We start from the raw sequence: 5,494 nt of genomic DNA, 5'->3' as shown, positions 1-5,494 counted from the left end.
TTATAAGTCTAGGAAACGTCACATGTGAACATTAGAATTCTAAAGAGTGAGATTATATTTGGATTGATTTTAAAAGTCTATGAGGATTAATTGATCAATATTAATTATTGGAGAACGTTGTGATTAATGATGTTACTGAAATAACCACCATTTTTTAATTTTTTAGTTTGTCATAATTCTCTAGTATATATAGCTAGAAAGACATCCGATAATATTGGAATATATAAAACTATATTCTCGAATGTATGCGTATATATTTTCGAGTCAGACATCTCTCACATCGTTTGATTATAAAAAAAAAAGATACGTTTCCATTAAGATATTGCATCGCATATAAAATCATCGATAAAACTGCAGTCGCATTTATTGATGATTTTCAACAAGATCGTTATTTTCATGTGGAATAGCTTAAAAACACGCGCTTTTGTTCTCCCTTGTTCACGGAAAGAAGAGTTTTGCGGAAGTACCTAAAAATTTAGATAAATATAGAAAATCGAAAATAATCCTAAAAATAATTTTGTCGAACTATCCATCATGAAATTGTCATTATATAGGACGCTCAAGTTGCTTGCTGGAATGTCAAAATTTTTTCCACCTGCTTGAGTTTCCTACATTATTTTAATGGTCCAACAAAATTATTTTCAAATCTGTATCTAGCTAAGTTTTTAGACATTTTAATAAAGTTGTTCTCTCTGTGCACAATTTTACTACTCCTGCACAAGAACAACGATTTTAGTCTATATAAAGTATCTAAAAATTCCTAGCTAATACAAATCTGAAAATAATTTTTTGTTGGACTATCAAAATTATTATGTAGGACGCTGAAGCATAAATGAGCAATACTACAAAAAGATTTTCATTCTAGCAATCAGTTGAGCATCCTGTATAATTATTTTGATGGTCTAAAATAAAATTATTTTATTTTATTATCTGTGTCTAGCTAAATTTTTACATATTTTGGCAGAACCACGTTTTCCGCGCGCCGGCTTCTCCGAAAGACAACAAGACCGCAAACGTAATTGTTGCGGTTTTTTAGATCTATTTATTCGATGACAGGCCTTCTCCTTTTACAGTGAGAGGGCCTGAGGCCGTAGGACTCGTTCACGTCGGAGCTGGACGAAACGAGATTGGGATCCTTAAGCAAAACGCAGATAAGAAAGGCTCGGTTGCGTCACGCGAATGCTTTGCCACTGTCTATTCGTAGTCCCATACCTTGGAGAATGGTCCCCTGCGACGCGGACCTCGCCGCCTCGGGAAGCGGTTTTGCGGTTTCCGAGCTTCTCGAAAACGATCCTTCCTATTCCGCAGCACGTACGCGTTCGGTTAGGTTCGTGTGGTTTTTAACAAGCGTATTGTCCAATCGCGCTGAATAGTATCGTCGTTACGTCGCTCGGGGATCCGACACACCTTAACGACACGATTGTCGGCCCTCAGGCGAGGAATTAGCCGAACGGTGCATTCGAAATGCGCACACATCGCCTGCGCGCAAGAAACAAGCTCTTTATTCGCGGAGCCGACGACGGAGTCTGCGAGACCTCGCGTCTCATTTCTCCACGTTTGTAATTCAATTCCGAGCGCGTCATACCTGAGATTCGCTTCTCGATTTCACGGCGACGACGACGTGACATTCGATACATAAAATTCGAAATTACTATGATTGACAACGTCGTCGTGAAACCGCTATAAGGTAGAACGTTAGGGAACTGCATGTAGCTCCTGAACGAAGAAGAATTTTAGGGATAACAAAAAGGAAATCCGAAAACTTTTTAATTCAATACAATGCTATCAATCGCATGATAATATTATCGCAATATAATATTATCTAGTCAGCAATTACAGAAGTGACCTGGATTCCTATTAAACTTGGAAATTCTTAAATAATTTATTTGTAGTGCAAGTGTGGGCTGTATTAATCCTTAATGTTAATTCTTAGTTTACAAGATAAGTGCCTTGCATATTTCTTTTTCTTTAAAATACTTGAGCCTACCTGGCTAAGTGGTACTCTACCTTTTCCTTTTTTTTTTTTTTTACACAACTTTATAAAGACCTACTTTTTAAAGATGTCAATGTATACGTATATATGTAAGAATCACTTAATACACATATTATTTTTACACATTTATAAAAGTGATGAAAATTAATCCGGACACGAACAACGTGTGTAGCAAAGAACCGGAAAATCATATGTATTAAGGGTGAATTTGCGCACACAGGATTTTTGTTGTTTACTTAAAGGCAGGTGCTAAACACTCGTATATCCCCAGGCTGTATACAGCTTTTGCATATATATTTCGAAATGAGCAGTGAGCCATTTGTGGCCACGCACGTTGCCGTAATGTGGGTATTAATCCCGCCATCAAAAAACAACGCGGTTGTGCGCACTATCGTAATTACCCCGAGTTGACACTTTATAAAATCATCAGGGTCGTTTACACCTCCTTCAGCCCTCCACCCTGAGGCAGCTGTAGCTAACTCGCTTATCGCCTGAAGCCGGCCTTGACGTGGACGACGTTTCCTCCGAGGTGCTCGACTTTCACCTGCTGCACGCACGCGCGCGCGTTATGCCAAGAATAAATTTCGCAATCGTGCGTATATGCAACACCACCCATTTTCACCGGTGTTTCTGTTGGTATACGATCGTCGCGTTTCCGTAAACTTCAACCGACGCGATAAATCATCTGGAAAATTGCCATTAGAGGGAGGACCGACCAGCCTGCTGGATAAGCACACGCCGACTATTTAAGTATCGATGTCGAACCGATCGACGATCTCTCCCTCGAGATCTGTCACCCTTAGTGATCCCTATCGCGCATTACATTTGTATCCCATGAATCCCTGTGCTTAGTGACTCATGTTTTTACGAGGATCGCGCGACGAACGAGTCAATTTCTGCGGCGCGTGTCACTTTTGGATGCGGAGCGCGTATCGAAATTATCGTGACCGTGTCGGAGTGGCAGCCCCATTTTGCTTTAAGTATATTTTCGAAACAACGGCTTCGTAAAACACGGTTTAAAAAAATTTTATTTAAAAATCATATTCGAAAACACACACAATCGTGAAAATGGATATAATATTAAAAATTAAATATCTCGTGATACAAAGTTTATTTAGCATTGTGTATGAAATCGAATTTTTACGTTCTCAATTTATTCGTTTTACAATTAATCCGCTCCAATTTTTATTAAGACTCCGTTCACTCACTATTATTTAGATTATTCGAAGAAAATATGCAATAAAAATTCTTGTAAATTATACTCAAATAGAAATATTTTTCAATAAAATAACATTTGCAATCAATAGAATAGATTAATAAATATTCCACAAACTATATTTATATGTTTTGAAAAGAAATATTAAATCATATTTATTTCTAAATATTAATTTGACAATCATGGCTGTAAACATAGCTTATTTCGCTTTTGGTTATGCATGTAATTATGTATGATTTATTTCCAGAGATATGATTATTTAAAAAGGAATTTTTAGTACATTTGACAAGTTGAGTCTACCGATCGTAAGTGTTATTTTATTAAATTATTTCCACATTAATATAAATATTTTACAAAAATTTTTATCTTTATTGTATTTTCTCGCTTCTAATACTACACTCTGAAATAGTAATAAATTAGCAGAAGCCTTGAAAATTAAATACTTTATGAGATAAAATTTATTTAGCGTTTTTCACAAAACGGAGATTTTATGTGTTCTCATTCATTCCTTTTAAAAATTAATCTATTCCAATTTCTATTAACTTCAATACATATTAAATAGCTCTGTAATTGACTCGCGACATCCATTTTAATAAATGCGCGTTCGTTCCTCTACATTAATTTTTTCGGCAATCAATTACGTCACCATCGTATGGCCTCGGATATTAAGATCGTAATAATAGCAGCAATTAAAATGAAACCTTCGCTCGCCACATGGCCCCCTCTTATTACTTCTCGAGAAGAATTATCGCGGCTTAACCGATCCAAGTGTTTTCCTGCGTCACTTTTCTCGATCGCGATAACAGACGTCCTAATTTTACCTGTAGGTAATTTATTTTTTTATTCCAACGTCAACGTATCCTCCACCTCTTAATTCATTGAATCTTGCGGCACATTTCCCGGCCAAATTAGATGGGAATAAACAAGCCTTTGATCACCCATGCCTAACGAGGCCGTAATCGCAGAAACACCTCAACCCCGAACCCTTTTGAACCATTCTTTCCCTGCTACACCAGGGGAAACGGGATACAAGAAGGCCACTGACTGCCTGCCGAGGAAAAGACCCGTCGTGCCGGTGAAGTTAGTACAAATGGTTCACGGAAGCGCGTGGATATATATCGCGATTCGACCTGAGTCAAACCTAAAATGTGTTTACCGAGCTAACGACTCCGTGTGCCAGGTGGGATCACTGCCTATTGTACATAATTATACCGCGGCTGTCGCGTTTCACGTTCTGATGATCGTGACACTGCGTCGCTCGGCAGGATATTCTTGTTCCTATATGGAAAAAAGACAACGAAGCGAAAGCGACTACTCGCTTCGAGACGATACATACGCTGGAGTTTGCACCATTCAATATATAAAAATTGAAACGTGTTCTTCTCCAATCGAAAATGAAAGAAGTAATATTTGTCAAGGATATTAATATTAAATATAGATTTTTTTATGTATCGTAGACACGTTCGTAAATTAATCGCGTAAGATGATTTCTAACTCGTTCTCGAATTTATTAGTTAATATTGTATCTTTTCTCTCAGAACGTTCGATAATATTGAACACTTTAATGATGCAGAAGAAACAATTTTGTTGAAGTATCTAAAAATTTAGCTGAATACAAAAAAATACTGAAAATAATTTTATTGGACTCGCTCAATTATAAATCTCTTTGTTAAAAATGTCAAACGATTCAATTTTCTTTATGTTACATCTGCAAATTTCGATTATTCTTAAATATATCTAAAATATATTTATAAGTGTTCATTTTTTTAAACGAAAAAACGGTTTTGCTAAAGTATCTAAAAATTTATCTAAATGCAGATCTGAAAATAATTTTTTTGAACCATCAAAATAATAATTGGAACATTTTAATGATAATACAAAATATGCCTTAACATTCTAACAATTAGTTTCGGCGTCTACATAATTATTTTAATATCTACACAATTATTTTTATCTCTAAATTCTTAGATACTTCTCACTAAAATTGTTTTCTTTTTTTTTATCTAACAATAATAAATTTGCAAAGATTCTGCATTTATTAATTAAACTGTGGCAAGCTATATCAAACACGCGAGGGTATTTGATTACGCTTGGTATATGTTGCTTTGATATATTTGATGCGAGACGCAGTATCCATTCTTAATCCGTTGCGAGTTCTCTCGAGGATGTTATCTCTCGTATTCGTTACGTGCATTAGTGTGTTTAGTCCACTCGGAGGCCTTCTAAGGCTGTTATCCCGCGTATTTATTATGTGCACTTCGTGTAACCGCGCGAAAACGGGGTCT

General features: G+C 36.2%; 1 protein-coding gene across 1 annotated transcript in view; it reads right to left on the bottom strand.

Moving 5' to 3' along the window:
- Positions 1–5,494, bottom strand: part of LOC108753389 (T-box transcription factor TBX20-like) — a 71,170-nt gene that overhangs the window by 44,280 nt on the left and 21,396 nt on the right. The window lies entirely within an intron of this gene.

This window comes from Trachymyrmex septentrionalis, unplaced genomic scaffold, assembly GCF_001594115.1.
Source record: "Trachymyrmex septentrionalis isolate Tsep2-gDNA-1 unplaced genomic scaffold, Tsep1.0 scaffold69, whole genome shotgun sequence".
Classification (NCBI taxonomy): domain Eukaryota; kingdom Metazoa; phylum Arthropoda; class Insecta; order Hymenoptera; family Formicidae; genus Trachymyrmex; species Trachymyrmex septentrionalis.
Note: the sequence above shows the minus strand (reverse complement) of the source record. Positions and strands in the feature narration are given on the sequence as shown.